General features: G+C 50.0%; 1 protein-coding gene across 1 annotated transcript in view; it reads left to right on the top strand.

Moving 5' to 3' along the window:
• UBE2O (ubiquitin conjugating enzyme E2 O) overlaps window positions 1-18,167 on the top strand; it is a 60,272-nt gene that overhangs the window by 21,707 nt on the left and 20,398 nt on the right. The gene's annotated exons all lie outside the window — the stretch shown is intronic.

An 18,167-nucleotide genomic window follows, 5' to 3' on the forward strand; every position in this document is an offset into this window, starting at 1 on the left:
GGACATATATATTTCAGTTCTCTTGGATACTATACCCAGGAGTAGGATTGCTGGGTTGTGTTTATTCTTTTGAGCACCTGACAAACTGTTTTCCGGAGTGGCTGCACCATTTTGCATTTCCACGAACAGTGTTTGAGGGTTCCAGGTTTTCCACATCCTCACCAACACTTGTTATTATCAGTCTTTTGATTATAGCCATCCTAGTGCAGTGGTATCACATTTTGATGCGATGTGCATTATGACTAATGATGTTGAGTGTCTTTTCATGTGCTTGTTAGCCATTTGTATATTTTCTTTGGAGAAATGTCTATTCACATAAATCCTATGTCTATTTTTTTAATTGGGTTATGTGTTGGCTTGCCTCTGAGACCCTGCATTTGGGTGTTCTTTAGACTCTAGCAGGTCTGTGGTAGGTGCCCTGTCCGTATCATAGGGGTCTGTGCCCGGTGTCTTGCATTACACTGGGATTTAACCTCCTTTCCTACTTAAATATGCTCTAGAGGATTTGAGACCCTTATAAACTGAAAGGTCTTTAAGTTCTAAATCTTTCTAAGAACTGAGTTCTGATTGTTTTACATCTGTTGCTCCACAATCACTCTAGAATAAGAAAGGGGCTGTTGAATAGGGCTTCTTGGACAGTGGGGCAGCATTTCACATACGTACCAGTCACATGAACTATGCATAGTACGCCATTTACAGTTGAAGTTTTTCAAAGGCAGAGACTATACCATCTTTTTTTTTTTTCTTGGCTCGCCCTTGTAGTACGGATTATAATATTTCTTATGCAGTAGGTGATGAAATGCTTGTTGCTTGACATGAATGTACTTTGGTAACTGAGTCGTTTCTGTAGCTCTTCGGCAAGGTGAAGGCATGGTTGTGCTGAAACAGTGAGAGGATGCCTGTGTGTGACAAACGGCGCTTGGTTCACAGAGGCCCTTGGCTTTCCCAGTGTGTCTTGGCCGCTGCTGCTTCACAGATCCTCCCTCCTTAAGCAGCATGACTGTCTGCCGAGGGGCACATGTACTGCTATTTATGTCCTGTGACTTTCTCAGTGATTGTTTTTAGGTTAGCATTTAGGAGTCTAATTTCATTTTGTAAGTGTGTAAAGTGTTGCTTACTCGTGCTTGTTGCTCTGCACTGACACTGAGTCTCTCCCACCTGGAGCCCAGCTTTGTCCTGGATCAGTTCTAACTGTCATGGTTGAATCACAGCGATCTATGGAATTTAAAGTTTCTCCAACATTTGAAACAGAAAGCTATTTGTAGGAGCAGACAGGTGGCCTCTTCAGATGATTGGGGCACTTTCTAATGGAGTTGTGCTTTCTTTTCCCTTCCCACCATTTCGAATCTTGGAGCAGCAGTACTGAAAGAGCCCTTCAAAGATACACTGGTGTCTAGTAGGTAGTGTGCAAATACTTGTAAGTGACTGTCGAAACTGAGGATTTCTAATTTTTGAATTTGTGATTTCTTGTTTTTGTTGACATATTACCGTCTCTCCGTCTTCAAATGTGTCCCATGGTTGTGTGTAAGTACTTTGGAAAATTAAGGTTAAAGAGCTCTGGTTGGCATGGTATATTTAGGTAAACAGGGACGATTGAACACATTTATTTCCACTTCCTCCAGAAGCCCTTCTAAAATGACAGTAAAAGGATTTTTTAGGGCTTCCCTGGTGGTGCAGTGGTTAAGAATCCGCCTGCCAATGCAAGGGACATGGGTTCGAGCCCTGGCCCAGGAAGACCCCACGTGCTGCGGAGCAACTAAGCCCGTGCGCCACAACTACTGAGCCTGCGCTCTAGAGCCTGCGAGCCACAACTACTGAGGCCGCGTGCCACAATTACTGAAGCCCGTGCGCCTAGAGCCCGTGCTCCGCAATAAGAGAAGCCACCACAATGAGAAGCTGGCGCACCACAACGAAGAGTAGTCCCCGCTCACCGCAACCAGAGAAAGCCCACGCGCAGCAACGAAGACCCAATGCAGCCAAAAATATAAATAAATAAAATAAATAAATTAATTTTTTTTTAAAAAAGAGTTTTTAAAATGTCTAAACCCACGAGGAGAAAGAATGCGAGAGAAGACAATTGACAGTAGGTTTCAAGTTGTGGATGATGGACGGTGACTGCAGCAGCAGAGCAGGAGCTGAAATGTTTGGTGCCTCAGAGACACGGCCCAGGGAGGAGCAGTGTGGGAAGCCTGGTGTCCTCAAAGCGGGAGTGTGGTCTGGGCCTAAAGACAGAGGGATTAACTGAGAGTCTGTATTGGGAGAAATTCAATTCTCCAAGTTACCTGTCCACTTGTACAAACCAGAGAGTACTTATCCCCTCTGCCCACGTGAGCGCAGAGGTTGATGCTCCGGAGAAATCAAACCGGAGACTCTAGATGAGGAACCTCAGGTGGAGCGAAGGGGGCAGTGTAACCCGGGCTGAAAGGGGGATTCATGGACGTCTGTATGCTCAAGGGGAAATCCCATAGCCTGAAATCAGGCCAGGCGCACGGTTGGAGGACTTCCCTCTGGGAGAAGGAACAGTGTTGGAGACAGGCCCGCAGTTGCTAGCGTTTGGCAGTCCCTCAAAGCAAAAGCTAGATGCTACCCCAGCTAATATGATCAGTACTAGTCCAGAGGCTTGCTTGTGTCCACAAAGCTTCCATCATCTTTTTATTGCCTCAACTTTTATATTTTTTATTTTGAAATAATTATAGATTCATAAGAAGTTGCAAAAATGATACAGAGAGGTCCCCTGCACCTTTCATCCAGTTTCCCCCAATGGTTACATCGTACATAACCACAGACAATAGCAAAACCAGGAAATTGACATGTACACGATGTGTGTACAGTTCTATGCCATTTTATCACATGCAGCTTCATGTAACCACCTCAGCAGTCGAGGTACATGACTGTTCCATCACCACAAAGATTTCCCTGATGACTCATTTTAAAATAGGAATGGACAGCCAAGGATCACAGCATATTCAGAAAGCTCCCAACATGAAGGGTAGAGGCTAGAACAAGCATGAGAAAGATGTGTCAGAGGAAGCAATTGATACTGCGAACAGAAGAAACCCTCAGAACACATAGTGAATAGCCTGAAATAAGAGTCAGTATTTTGTCAATGAAATAAAACAGGATGCTATAAAAATCAGAACAAGAAATAATTTTTGGAAATTAAAAACATATTAGAAGAAAAGAGTTGATGAAGACTCCCAGGAAATACAATAAAATATCTGACATCTAGGAGATCTATAAAGAGAGAAAGGGAAGATGAAGGGCAGAAATGTATCAAGGAAATCGGAAATGTTTCCAGAATTGAAGATCACAAGGTTCCAGGATGGTGAATGGAAAAAGTCCTAACTGGCACATCGTGTAATTTCAGAACACTGGGGATAAAGCTTCCAAAGAGAGAAAACAGTGGCATAAAAAAGATTGGGAATGAAGATGCATCGGATTTTCAACCTCCTGGGAAGCCGGAGCAATGGAGTAGGTTTCCAATCTGACATGGTAGATTGAGCTAACATAGAACCACTCTTACTACAGTCACTTAGAAGTGCTATGTAAAATACAACAAACATTTTAAATGTAGCTAAGCATATAAGAAAGAAAAGGGATAACAGGACACCAGAATCAAAGAGGGACCCTAAAACCAGAGCAGAATAGGCTGCTGATGTCGTAGCAGCCCTGGGGGGTGTTTACTGGGCCCTGAAACAGGCCCTAACAATAATAGAAGTCTGGATTTTAATGAAAATGTATAGAATTGAAATAGAAATCCCCTCAAAGGGCTATTCCCTGGTAAAAGGGAAAAAAAAAAAAAGATGTGACAAAATCTCCCCCATGAAGCCAGAGAAATGGCGAGGAAGTTTATCACTGCCCCACACCATGAGGTGTTAGGGGAAGTCTCCCATGAGCGATTGAAACATCTGAGTTTGAGATCTGTAATTATAATACCCACTTTCAGGAATCCCCAAGCCAGCACCAGGCTGGTGATACTCCTGGAGGTCCTTGCAGAAAGAAAAGCAAAACTTTTGTAGAATGACCCTTCCACAACGCAGGCCACTTGGAATCCTATGATTTCCACAAATGATGAGCTCGTGCTGAGAAATTACTAAACATACAGAAAAATCATAAGGAAGAGTCAGCTGTCACAACAACAGGAGGATTTCCAACATTTTAAAACTTCAGATAATGAGATTAAATATAACGTTTAAAGTGATTGAAGGGCTTAAAGAAAGAATAGAAATCAAGGAAAGAGTAAGATACAGTACGTTTTAGAGACTGTTTTTTAGAAGAGCCAAATAAAATCTCTACAATGAAAACTCTAATCATTGCATAAAAATCCCAGTGGAAATGTTAAATAGCAGAATAGACACACCACAAGAGAGAATTATATGAACTGGAAAATAGATCTGAAGAAGTTAAGTAGAATTAGCACAGAGATCCAGAGAGATGGTATAGATGGTATTGAGGGAAGGGAAGTACCAAGCTCAGAGGATGGGAGGAGGGGCCCAGGCAGAGTCGGATGGAGTTCCCAGAAGGATCAAGAGCATCTTAAAAGCAGCTTGAGAGGAAAAGACAGATTACTTCCAAGGTTCAGCAGTGATACTCAGCAAATGTCTAAGTTGTAATAGTGAGGCCAGACCACGATGGGATAAAATCTTCAGTGTGCTGAGGAAAATAAGCTTAGTTTTCAGTGACCAGCTTATCATTCTATAGTGAGAACAAAATACAGGCATTTTTCACCGAAAGAAAAACTAAGTTCATTCACTCACAGACCTTCATTGTACTTCAGGAAGAAGGAAACTAAACCCAGGAGAGAGAGACAAAAAGAAATGGCATACAGATACGGCAGAAATGTGTGGTAGAGCTAAATCATCATTAACTTATAAAACGGTGATCATTACTGACTTGAGGAGAGTTAAAAACTGAAATCCTGACAAACAATCAGTGGAAATGAGAGAGCGGATTATCTGAATTAACACATTCTAAGATCTTTTAACTGTTTGGGAAGAGTGGGAGGGATATTGATTTGCTTTAGATTTTCTGAGTCAAGTAGACATATTAAAATGTTAAGGATAGGGCTTCCCTGGTGGCGCAGTGGTTGAGAGTCCGCCTGCCGATGCAGGGGACGCGGGTTCGGGCCCCGGTCCGGCAAGATCCCACATGCCTGCAGAGCAGGCTGGGCCCGTGAGCCATGGCCGCTGAGCCTGCGCGTCTGGAGCCTGTGCTCTGCAACGGGAGAGGCCACAACAGTGAGAGGTCCGCGTACCGCAAAAAAAAAAAAAAAAAAAAAGAAGAAAAAAGTTAAGGATAGAGATAGGATTGGAAGCCTTCAAACCAATAGAGGGGAAATATCCAGAATTATAAAAACGAGGTCATTTCACTAGAAAAAAGAACAGAGAAAAAATGTGGTAGGCAGAAAGCCCTAAAGGTAACAGAACTAAATCCACATGGATCACAATGAATATAAACAGAGCAAAAGTGCCAGTTAACGACAGGCCTCCCGTTGGAAGACAAGAGCGAAGCCCTCGATGTTCTGTGGGAGTTTCACATCCAGCCAATTACCTGACGAGTTCTTCTCAGGCCTGCAAGGACTGGAAAAACGTGCCTCCTGTGGACCCTTCTCCAGAAGCTGGTGGGAGGTGTGCTTCACCAAGACAAGGGAGTTTTCTGGGATCCAGGAAACGAGATTCCCCCACAGGCAGGCTGTGGGAGAGGCAGGCTGGAATTCCGCTGGAGAGAGATCTCCAAGGAAGAAAGACAGAGCCCAGAGTCACCCGATGGATTGTTTGAGCGTGTTTGGAAAAGTTAGGGATAGCTATGTGATAGAATTCTCAATCTGTACACGGGTTGTGTGTATCCACAGAGCACACTCGGTCCAGCTGCGGGCCACATTTACTCCATTCCAGCACATTCAGGTTGTTTCCGTCAAAGCTGCAGAACTGTCGGAAGGATGGACTCAAGGTAGGGGTTGTCAGGGGACGGGTAAGAAACAGGAGGTCAGTAGGTAATGTCCACTGACATTAACTTAGGAATTAGAGGTGCAAGCATATTGTTTATGTATATGGGTAAATACTCAAACTGCTAAGAAACTAGAAAGTGGTTTTCTCAAGGGAGTGCTGTTGAGACAGTAAGACAGGGCATTGCTGTTTTGTGTTGTTAAGCCCTTTGGAACTCTTCGATTTTTTTTTTTTTTTTTAAAGAATTTACTGGTTTAAACCAACACTGTTCAATAGAAAGTGGCCTCACTTTCTATTGAAAGTTTTTTTTTTTCTCATGGCCTCAATTTTTTTAAATGTAAAAAGGAGCAGGTGAAATTAATTTTAATATATTTTATTTAAGCCAGTATAGAGCCAAGACATTGTTTGAACATATAACGGATGTAAAAAACATTAATGAGGTAGTTTGCATTCTTCGTAGTAAGGCTTTGTAATCCTCTCTGTGTTCCAGCACATCCTGATTCAGACGTCACATTTCAAGTGCTCAGTTGCCAGATGTGGCTGGTGGCTGCCCTGCTGGGCAGGGCGGGTCTGACCCAGGAAGGATGGAGGGTGCCTGCTCCGTGAGGGTCTTTAACGATATGCAGATCGACATTCAAGAAGCCCGTTCTGGAGAGTAATTTCTGACCCTGGTTTCTTCCTTTAGCCCAGACACCCCTACTTTAAATTCTCCACTGACATTTAGAACTGTTCCATATTCCCAGGAAAGTCATAGACTTGACGGCAGAAATTACAGTCCTAAGCTTCTCTCCTGGAAGTTGTTTCCCTCTTTCCTCATAGATACTGTTTCTAGCACTGCTCTGAACCTCAGATTTCTCCACATTCTCTTAGTGTAGTGATCAAAACTGGACTTAATATTGTCGAAAGGCTGACTGACTCAAAACAGAACAGCAGGACAGATGGCCTCACCTTTCCAGGTAGCACTTGCTTGTTCTTGCTTGTTCTCCAAAATAGTGTCGTTTTCGCTTGTCAGGTCACTGTCCTCTGTATGGAGCAGCTCTTTTTCTGAAATGCTGCTTTCTCTTGGCTTTGTGAGCATCAGGAACTTGGGGTGTTAAGATTGAAGGTTGAAGTATTACTGTTTTAAAGTCTGTTTCTTAAGTGGTTACTCTACCTGGATTTCTGGAACTCAACCCTCAGATTTCAGTCAGTGGAAAGCTGTGAAGGGTTTTTTTGTCATTGTTGTTTTTTATTTTTGACTGCGTTGGGTCTTCGTCCTGTGGGCGGGTTTTCTCTGGTTGTGGCTAGCAGGGGCTACTCTTCGTTGCGGTGCGCAGGCTTCTCACTGCAGTGGCTTTTCTTTTTCTTTTTTTTTAAGAAGATGTTGGGGGTAGGAGTTTATTAATTAATTTATTTATTGTTGCTGTGTTGGGTCTTCGTTTCTGTGCGAGGGCTTTCTCTAGCTGTGGCAAGCGGGGGCCACTCTTCATCGCGGTGCGTGGGCCTCTCACTGTCGCGGCCTCTCCTACTGCGGAGCACAGGCTCCAGACGTGCAGGCTCAGTAGCCGTGGCTCACGGGCCCAGTTGCTCCACGGCATGTGGGATCCTCCCAGACCAGGGCCCGAACCCGTGTCCCCTGCATTAGCAGGCAGACTCTCAACCACTGAGCCACCAGGGAAGCCCACAGTGGCTTTTCTTGTTGTGGAGCACAGGCTCTAGGCGCACGGGCTTCAGTAGTTGTAGCACGTGGGCTCAGTAGTTGTGGCTTGCGGGCTCTAGAGTGCAGGCTCAGTAGTTGTGGCGCACGGGCTTAATTGCTCTGCGGCATGTGGGATCTTCCCGGACCAGGGCTCGAACCCGTGTCCCTGCCAATCCCCTGCATTGGCAGGCGATTCTTAACCACTACGCCACCAGGGAAGCCCGAAGGTTTTTTTTTTAAGGGTGCTAGGATTGATTTGTGTTTTGAAGCTATTGGTAATCCCCTCCCTCCCGTTTCTTTCATTATCCTATTTTTTTATATAACTCTCCTGAGAATCAGGAAAGGTCTGTAGAATCAATGGGTTTTTCCACTCCCCCCCCCCCCACACACGCACGCGCGCGCCCCCTTGCCCTTTCTCTTCTCACTTCCCACCCCTTCCAAAGAAGACTCCGTTTTCATAAAAGCCACCGCTGTGTAAGCCTAGTCTTAAAGCTCTGTTAAAGCTTGAAGTGAAGGAAGCACATCAGGGTGATAACAAGTAGGGCAGGGCAGGCATCTCCCCGTCCTCCAGCCTGCTGCTGGGTCTCCATCCCACTCCTCCAAGACCCTGGAAAAGGCACCGGCCTGCGGGCCCTGAGCACCACCACTCGCGGTGTCTGCGCCTGTGGACATCGGTCACCCCCGGAACTGTCATTTTAGACGGGGGGGGCCGCCGGGGGTGGGGAGGGGAGGGGAGCTGAGCCTCTGGGCCAGGCCGATGACTGCAGTCCGTGTGCGCAGACTTGTGTGTGATGGGACCCTACCCTTGAGCCGCGGGTGGTCTCTTTGGGGGAGCAGCTCACATATGCGGAGGTGGCTGCCAGACGAGGGTCTCTTGCTGGGAACTGGCTGCTCATGACGTTTGGGGCTGAAGGGAAGCGGGCGCAGCGGGAGCGGAAGCCGGGCCCTGCGGCCTGCCTCCTGCGCCCGGAGAGGGCGGCAGGGGTGGCCTGGCGGCCGGACTCCAGGGTGCCTGTGGGACACCAGCCTCGTGGAGCTGCCAGGCTCTGGCTCTCGCATGGCCGGGCTGGAGGCACCTCCCTGGGTACCTCGCAGCCTGGACTCTCCAGACTGCCCCTCAGCAGCTGCCGCCACACCTAACTTTAAAGTCTCAAAAAGAGGCCCTTGCCCATCCCGCGTCCCCTCCACCTGCCTCTTCCTTTCTCCTCCCACCAGCCTCTCTGGTCCCTGCTTCCTGGGTGGCCAGTTGTCCTCCAGCGTGGGCGTTGCTGACCACTGCTTTCGGCCACCTGTCCCTGTTCCCGCGGGTCCCCCTGCAGCCTCCGCCCTGGGGGACACGTTTGAGTGCTCTCTGTTTCCCGGGCGCTGTGCTCGGGCCGCCCCGTGCCAGGCAGGGCTGGTGAGCAGGGAGCAGCAGCGCTGGACAGGCGGTCAGAGAAGGGCTTCCTGAGGGGGTGACGTCTGGACAGAGGCTTGAGTCAGCTGTCTGGGCAAACGTAAAGGCCGTGATTGTCGCCGTGGCGGCCCCTTGTGTGTAGCTGCTTGTTGCACTTCCGCGCCCCCCCTTCTCTTGGCTCCTCATGGCCTGGTGTTTTGCTAGCACCAGGCACAGCGTTTGGCGTCCTGGTAGGTATGCAGATTGTTGAATGAGTGGGTGGATGGATGGATGATCCACTGTCGATGGAGTGAGCAGCACATGACAGGTGTCAAAGGAAGCAAACCCAGACTTCCTACAGGGCGGGCTCTGCCCCTGCCGAGCCCCTGAGAGAGGAGAGGCAGGTCTGAAGCCCAGGCCTGAGGAAAGCCAGGTTCACGTTAAACACCTTCTGTCATGCCCTCTCCCTGTGTGGTTCATTTCACAGCTTCGTATATTACCTGCCATTTCAGGGTAGTTCAAACTACTGATGGGTGAAGTGAACCCTGAAATTGCTGGGAGAGCATAAGCGGGGTGGGCATGGGAGGGCAAGAGAACTACCATTTCCATTACTTACCACATGCCACGTACGTCCTGGGGCCTAGATCTCAACCCATCTCCACAGGCCTGCTGTCCCCTTCGTGTGGCTTGGTTGGACCTTGAAGGATGGACCGTAGCAGAGTCCTTGAGGGCGTCTGGATACACCTGCGGGAGGTGGGAAGGATTCTTCAGATATGCCAGTCTGGGGTTGTCTTCTGGTTCTTCTTTAGATTTCTGGTCCAGCAGCCTGTTGGCCAGCTCTGAGGCCCCAGGGATTAGAGAAATAGGGACAGCCCAGGTAGGAGAGATAGGAAGGCTGAGATGTTTATAGTAAAAGGTGTACTGCGGGCTTCCCTGGTGAAGCAGTGGTTAAGAATCCGCCTGCCAATGCAGGGGACACGGGTTCAAGACCTGGTCGGGGAAGATCCCACATGGCGCGGAGCAACTAAGCCTGTGGGCCACAACTACTGAGCCTGTGCTCTAGAGCCCACGAGCACAACTACTGAGCCCACGCACCTATAGCCTGTGTCTTGCAACAAGAGAAGCCACCGCAATGAGAAGCCTGTGCACCGCAACGAAGAGTAGCCCCCGCTCGCGGCAACAGGAGAAAGCCCATGCGCAGCAACGAAGACCCAACACAGCCAAAGATAAATTAAAAAAAAAAAAAAAAAAAAGGTGTACTGCGTACCCCTGGCAAGTCTCCAGCCCTTCTCAAGCAGGTGTGCTGACACCCTAGTGCGTCCATTGTAATGCGTTAGTGTATCTCAGTGGTGCTGATCACTACCATCCTTAGGAGAGCAGAAAATGGTCACCTTCCATGCTCTGGTGGCTTAGATGACGATGACGCTGGCGTTTCAGTCTTTGGAGGGGTTGTGACCGTGCAGGCCCGAGCTGAGTCTACAGTGCCAGTAGGTGTTTCCTCCTCACCTCTCTCCAGTGGGTGGTGGTGAGTCCTTTCCACTTTCCCAGCCATGCCAGTTACCACGACTCAGCCCAGAAGCGGACTGCTAAGTATTTGTGCTTCATTTTGTTAGAAATCTTTGCTCAGAAAGCTGGCTACCTGATCCTTCCCTGACCTAATTCTAGTGACATGGGGTGATTGAGAAAAGGAAGGCGTGACTGTCAAGGTTGGCACTGGGGAGTGGCGGGGCCAGCCTGTCTGTGTGGCTCTCAGTGGCTGTGGCATCGACAGTGGGGACCAGACAGATCCAGAAGGCTGTCAGCAATTTGGGACCAGCTGGCTGTTAAGACCGTCACTCAGTGATGTGAGACCCTGGCTCGCTTTCCATCCTAGGGGTCTCGTGTCTCTTCCTCCTTGGCTTCCTGTGCCTTCATCAAGCTCCTGCTTCTGGGGTGGGGGGCGGGCAGGGGATGTTTGCAGCACCCACCCCAGTTTGTCTTGGAAAGATGTAGTTTTGGAATTGAGGAAAGCAGAGGACCAGCATTGTTCTGACACAGTCATTCTGGGGAGGGTCATGAAAGCTCCTGCCCCTCTGCTGTGGATCCCCCTTACCTGCCTGGGCGTGGCTCAGGGAATGGGTGGGGTGGGGGCTCTGAGCCCACAGGTATGATGAAAACAAAACTGCATAGGGAGATGAGCCACCCTGCTCCCACACCCCACCTCAGTGAGAGCCTGACCCCTGAGGAAGGACTCGGCCTTGGACCAGGGGTCTGGTGTGTTATTTTTACTGTCTTTTCCTCCCATATTTGCATTTTTAAAAATAGCAGTGCTGAGTGAATCCCTTTCAGTCTGAGTCTGCTTCGGAAGGTAGGGTGTATTTTGCAGAGAGCGTGGCTATTGGTTAGCAGCTGATTCTCAGTTTGGGAGCATGGACCGCGGGAGCCGCAGACGTTCTGGGTGGAGATGAGGCTCGGTGTCATGAGCCACTGCGGGGATGAGTCCCCAGCTCTGCTGACTAGAGGTGACATCGTTTTGAAGATGATGTCATTTTTCTGTGGGTTTGAAGAGGGGAAGGTGAAGAAAAGGGAGCGGGAGCGTCTGTGAGCCGAGGTCCTTGCAGTCATCTTGGAGGATTTGGATCAAGCAGTGACTCGCCTTCCTGCCAGGGCAGTTCTTTCTCAGACTCAGAGTTCTTACAGGAGAGAAGAGCCACATCTGATGCACCAACTCCGTCCCATCCAGTATCCCAGCTCTAAAAATCACGTTCTTGTGGCCGCAGCATGGGCCTAGGAGCTGCCTTCCTGCCTGGAAGTCTTTATGGTGGGAAAACCGTGTCCCCCAGGTGTCCAGGATGTGTACTGGCAGGTTCTGCTCTTTGCCACCTAGGCAGCAGCTGGTCTGGGTCAGGTCACAGGGCTCTTGGTCAGCAGGGTCTGGGGCTTTGTTCTTGGTGTCTGTCTGGAAGCTGATCTAGACCAGGGTCTGGACCACCTGAGCAGAGGTCAGAGTTGGGGCCACATCGTTTAGGGGACCTGGTGCCTGTGTGTGTGTTCAAGGGCTGAACCGCAGGAGGAGTGTGTCAGGGATACTGAGGGCCGGGTATGAGCTGAACCTCACTTTGTTCATTATTTTAATCCACCTTGCTTTTGCATCTTGATCTCCAGATTTTTATCTTTAAATTTTTAAAAAATTAAAAACAAATGTCCCGAGGCTTCCCTTGTGGCGCAGTGGTTAAGAATCTGCCTGCCAATGCAGGGGACACGGGTTTGAGCCCGGGTCCGGGAAGACCCCACATGCCACGGAGCAACTAAGCCCGTGCGCCACAACTACTGAGCCTGCACTCTAGAGCCCACATGCCACAACTACTGAAGCCCGCGCACCTAGAGCCTGTGCTCCGCAACAAGCGAGGCCACTGCAATGAGAAGCCCGCGCACCGCAACGAAGAGCAGCCCCCGCTCACCGCAACTAGAGAAAGCCCGCGCGCAGCAGTGAAGACCCAGTGCAGCCAAAAATGAATAAATAAAATTAAAAAAACCCAAAAAACCACAAATGTCTCTAGTAGTCCTATTTTGTTTTAGAAGAAAGGGACGCATACTGGTTGAAGTAGAGCTGTTTTTACCAGGCTGGTTATCTGACTTGCCCAGCGAACGTTAAGAAATAGATTCCTGGCTTCACCCAGAGATTCATTCAGTAGGTTTGGGGTTAAAAAAAAAAAATCAGCAATGTGTATTTTTGAAAGAGTTCTGAGGGTTCTGATAGTTGCCTTAAAACCTAGTCCTCCTCCCAAGGGGCCTGTCAAGGCTGCCTCCGTTCTTCTTCATGATCCTTTGCTATTTCAACACTGATGAGTTACATATCTGGACTTCTCCACTCTAGTTTTATGGGGCCGTGGGGTGGTTTCCATCAGTTTCCCTTCCAGACCAAACACAGCGGTGTGTGTCGGCCAGAACGCTACCTTGCAGTCGCTGATTTTAGGGCTTGATGTCTAGAGGTGGGCGTCCAATAGTTCAAATACATTTTATCTTTCACCTTCAGGAAATGTGTCCTCCTTCAGATTTGTGATAATATGAATTCTGGCTGAGAAGTCCTTCTACGTCGGACCTAGAGGAGCGCGGAGGAAGGAAGGAAGGAAGGAAGGAATGAAGTTTCGTGCTTAATCATACAGAAAAGAGAATCAGGCCAGGGTCTTGCGTGCTGGTGTCTGTTCACTGGTCAGCCCCTCTCCCCAGACGGCTCAGGGGCGCCGTGGGGCAGTGAGGCTGGCCTGGTGCCAGGAGGCGGACTGGGGAGAGGCTCACTTGGTTCGTGCCAGCCCTGTGCCCACCCCTGGCACATTGTTTCCAGGACCCTCCTCCTGAGGGGGCTGTGAGGCCTGGACGAGGTCTGTGAGGCACTTGGACGCTCCTTACCCTTCCCTCCCTCCCTCCCTCCCTCCACACTCACCCGGGCCTGAGAGCACCTCCTGCTGGCCCCCTGGCCCATGCGGTGCCACCTCCTCTGATCGCACCTCCTCCAGGCAGGCACCTTAGTGCCACCCCGCCATCCAGCTGAGCGCACCCTCTCCCACTCACTCTGGTTCTCTCTTAGCTGTATCTGCTCATCGCTGAGGTGGGTGTGTCTGCAGTCATTAAGAGGGGAGGAGGGCTTCCCTGGTGGCGCAGTGGTTGAGAGTCTGCCTGCCAATGCAGGGGATACGGGTTCGTGCCCCGGTCTGGGAAGATCCCACATGCCACGGAGCGGCTGGGCCCGTGAGCCATGGCTGCTGAGCCTGTGCGTCCGGAGCCTGTGCTCCGCAACGGGAGAGGCCACAACAGTGAGAGGCCCGCGTACCACAAAAAAAAAAAAGGGGGGGGGGAATTTTGACCCTATAAACAAGAAGGTGGTAATTTGCATACTCTAAGATTTCCTGTGGGTTTTCTTGAAATAGCTCCCCGATTCTAAAATCCTTTCAATTTGTAAAAGACTTTTTTAGTAATGATATCTAACTCAAGAGGCACCTGTACGTTAATTTTTTTTTAATAAATTTATTTATTTATTTGTTTTTATTTTTGGCTGCGTTGGGTCTTCGTTGCTGTGCGCAGGCTTTCTCTGGTTGCGGCGAGCAGGGCCTACTCTTCGTTGCGGTGTGCGGGCTTCTCATTGCAGTGGCTTCTCTTGTTGCAGAGCACGGGCTCTAGGCGCGCAGGCTTCAGTAGTTGTGGCACGTGGGCTCAGTAGTTGTGGCACACGGGCTTAGTTGCTCCGCAGCATGTGGGATCTTCCTGGGCCAGGGCTCGAACCCATGTCCCTTGCATTGGCAGGCAGATTCTTAACCACTGCGCCACCAGGGAAGCCCTGTACATTAATTTTTGCATCTTGTTTCTGTCTTTGTAGATGTTATTTTGTGTACTTGTTTTCTCCAGCTGAGCTCTAAGTTCCTGGGGAGAGAAACTGTCAGGGGCCTGGTCCAGGCTTTGCCCTGGTGCTCCTGTCCCGGGGCCTTCTCAGGCCGTGTGCACCAGCGCCATCTTTTCCTTTCAGCCACCCCCCTTGGGGGTCTCTGGAGATTCACTTTGCAAATGGAATACCCATGTGGCCCCTCGGCAGGGACAGGTGCTGGGCAGGTAGATTCCAGGGCTTCTGGAGACGTTGCAGGGGATGAGCTCTGGAGCTGGAAGGGCCCAGAGCTTGTCCAGCCCAGGGCTGCCCATGCCAGGTGATGCCCAGGGAGGTGACAGGACTTAGCGCATGCAGCTGGGGAGTGGCAACACCGTGGCCTCTGCAGGACCTGGCTCTTGGGCCGTATGGCCAGCCGCAGCCTCGTTTCACTGTGCCTGCAGGGCTGGAGGGATGCTTCCTCCCAGCCTCAGGGATTCTGCTTTTTCATGGTCAGTCAGGTTTTTAGGACTTAACGGTCAAACCAAGAGGTAATAGCGGCCCCCAGGAGCCATTTGGTCTGTGCCAGAGTTGCCAGGCCAGTTGGTGCTTGAGTGATACCCTGTACCCTAGGATGGGTATCCATTTCATGCCTTGAAATAGTAACCACAGGTGTTTGAGAAACAAGCAGAGGTTGGTGTGGGTTCAGGGAGGCTGTGTTTCTTCCTCATGGGGTCCCTTATAGTTGAGAGTGGGCTCGACCTGCCCCATTGGACTCAGATATAGTCCCTTTTAGCTATTTCTCCTCCCTTACTGCCTTTAAAATGCCAGTCAGAATAACCAGGATTTGGAGATAAGTATCAAAATCACTTTAGGAACTTTTTCAGAATGCCTGTTTTCAGAATACCATCCTGGGGACTGTGGGCAGTGAGCCTGGGATGGGGCCCTCCTTCCATCTTGATGCCCCTCTGTTAAGAGCCACTGTTACGTGAGGACAAGGTGATGTGCACGTGGGTCACCTGGAGACCTTGTTAACCTGTGGATTCTAAGGCAGCTGGGCTGGGGCCTGGGAGTCTGCATTTTCAACGAGATCCAGGACGATGCCCCGGGGTAGAAAGGGCTGTGCAGAGGGCCACGCACGCCAAATGAGGAAGGACACTAGCAGATCCAGGGCTCTGGAATCCTGGCGCCAGGTGGCCTAGGACAGGTCACTTACCTCTCTGAGCCTCCAGCCTCCTCTGTGGAATGAGAGGTACCACAGCAGTACCTCCACGTGGGGCTTTTCCCTGCACAGCACGGGCTCCATGAAGGTCTATTCGTGGGATTACCAGCCTGGGTCATCGTTCTGTGAACTCACCTGACAACAGACACGTGGGGGTTATGGTGGGGGTCTGGAAGGCAGTGTTGGGCTCTGTCTGCACCTGGACCATGGGCTTGCTCTCTGCTTACTCCTGGGGATGGATGCCCAGCAGCCCGGCCATGAGAACAGACAGGAAGTCATGCTGTTTACTCTTCTACCTTTTAGTCATACCTTTTGAGTAGGGAGGCCTTCTCAGTCTAACGCTGCCTGTCTGTACCCTCCTTTCTAATCCGGGAGTCCTGGGCTGTTTTGTCCTTTTTAGAGCCAGGTTGATAAGCCCGGGGCCAAGACACTGGGTGTAGTGCTGGGTTCTTTCTCCATGCCAGCTCTTGCTACTGGAACGCATATGCTGCACCCCAAACACTGCAGCATCTGCAGAGACCCAGCTCTGCTGCCTGGGCTCCAGCTGGCCTGGTGCCAGGCACAGCTCCCCGGTCCTTCCCCCTCACTGAGCAGGCAGCTGGACTCAGTCCCCTTGGGCAGGCTGTGCCTCTGGACCATTTCAGCAAGCTGGCAAGCCGCAGCTGCAGTTTCCAAGCAGTGATGCAGTCATGCTGCATTGCCGGCCCTGATTACAGGCTTCAGGACTGTGGTGTGCCATCAGAGAGAGGGGTCCCTGGGGACAGGGCTACCCCTGGGGGTTGAGAGTACAGAGGCCTGGCCAGTTTTCATCTGCAGGGGTCAGGGGGTGGCATCCCTTGCCTGCATCTCTGATGCACATTTCCTTTGCAGCCTGGCCCTTCCCGCCTTCCCCCACCTGCCATTTGGAAACAGGAATCTTTGTCTCTCTACCCAGCTCGGCAGTGTATTTACTTGTATAAATGTTTTGAGGTATTTTCATTTTGTCTCCCCCATCTAAATGTAAGTTCTGTAAAGCCAGGACACATACCTATGTGTTTGTATTCTTGTCTCATTCTGAATCTATGGAAAACACTAAAAAACTATTGAATTGATTGACCCCGGTCTTTGGTTTTAGCAGAGCTTCTGTTGAATGGTTTCTGTAGCGCGTGATTGACAGAATTTTCCAGTTAGGGGCACCAGCGTTTGTCTTCTCTTCCACTGCCCAGGCATTTCCAGCTCTCCTCCTCCCCCTGGCATGTGAGGCCCTCTGGCCATTTGTGTTTGCTGGTAAAACCTTCGATCCTCAGGTGGGCAGCTTGCTGATGGCTGGATTTTTAGGGACTCAGTCACATGATGGTCAACTGCTCTGAGAAAGTCATTACACTGGCATTCGCTAGACTCACTGGCCAGTCATATCCCCAAATCCATTCAGAACTGGAAGTTGGAAGAGGAGCCCAGCTCCAACCCACAGTTAGTACCATTTCCTGCCACTCCCAGGTTCACTCTTCTGAAGGCCAACTTACTGACATTTTAAGTAATGTCAGAAAGAGTTAAAAGTTCCCCACTCCCACAGTATCTGTGTGTGAACGTTTAGATCCTAGGGTTTTTGATTGTTTGCTTGTTTGGGGCTCTAGACCAGCTTCTGACGAGAAGAGATGTCTCGCTTTGCTTGTAACTGGCTGAAGCCCTAGCCAGAGGGAGCCAGCAGAGCAGGTAGTCAGGGGTGGGGCCCTCAAACTTCTTGAAAGTGACCCGCCATAGAACATACTATACATCGTGACCCAGGACACATGTATGTTATATATGCGCCTGGAAAAGTGTTCTCAGAACAGTACCTCAGGGCTTCACTGCTAGCGCAGTGGTTGGGAACCCGCCTGCCAATGCAGAGGACACGGGTTCGAGCCCTGGTCTCGAAGATCCCACATGCCGCAGAGCAACTAAGCCCGTGCACCACGACTACTGAACCTGCGCTCTAGATCCTGCGAGCCACAACTACTGAAGTCCACGTGCCACAACTACTGAAGCCTGTGCACCTAGAGCCCGAGCTCTGCAACAAGAGAAGCCACCGCAATAAGAAGCCCACGCGCCGCAACGAAGAGTAGCCTGCCACAACGGGAGAAAGCCTGCGTGCAGCAACGAAGACCCAACAACGAAGACCCAATGCAGCCAAAAGTAAAATAAATTTAAAAAAAAACAAAAACAGTACCTAGCCTTCCTGTATGTGATACACCCAGTGTTGGCCATGACCCACTAAATTGATCTCATAACCCACTAATGGATCACAGCCCTCAGTTTGAAAAACACTGCTTGGGAATTCCGTGATGGTCCAGTGGTTAGGACTCTGCACTTTCACTGCCGAGGGCCTGGGTTCAGTCCCTGGTCGGGGAACTGGGATCCCTCTGGCCAACTGGCACGGCAAAAAGAAAAAAAAAAGAAAGAAGGAAAAACACTGCTCTAGGGAGCATTCCATTCTAGGATTTCCAAGGCTTTTTCAGAATTCTGCACTGTGGGATAAACTTCCCAATCTGGCATCTTAGCTTCTCTGGCCTCCAAATTGTATTTGCGTTGGAGGGAGGGAGTTAATATCCCTGGGGCCTGCCCTTCCCCTTTCCCCACCCATCTCTATGCCAGAT

The sequence above is a fragment of the Mesoplodon densirostris genome, chromosome 18 (genome assembly GCF_025265405.1).
Source record: "Mesoplodon densirostris isolate mMesDen1 chromosome 18, mMesDen1 primary haplotype, whole genome shotgun sequence".
Classification (NCBI taxonomy): domain Eukaryota; kingdom Metazoa; phylum Chordata; class Mammalia; order Artiodactyla; family Ziphiidae; genus Mesoplodon; species Mesoplodon densirostris.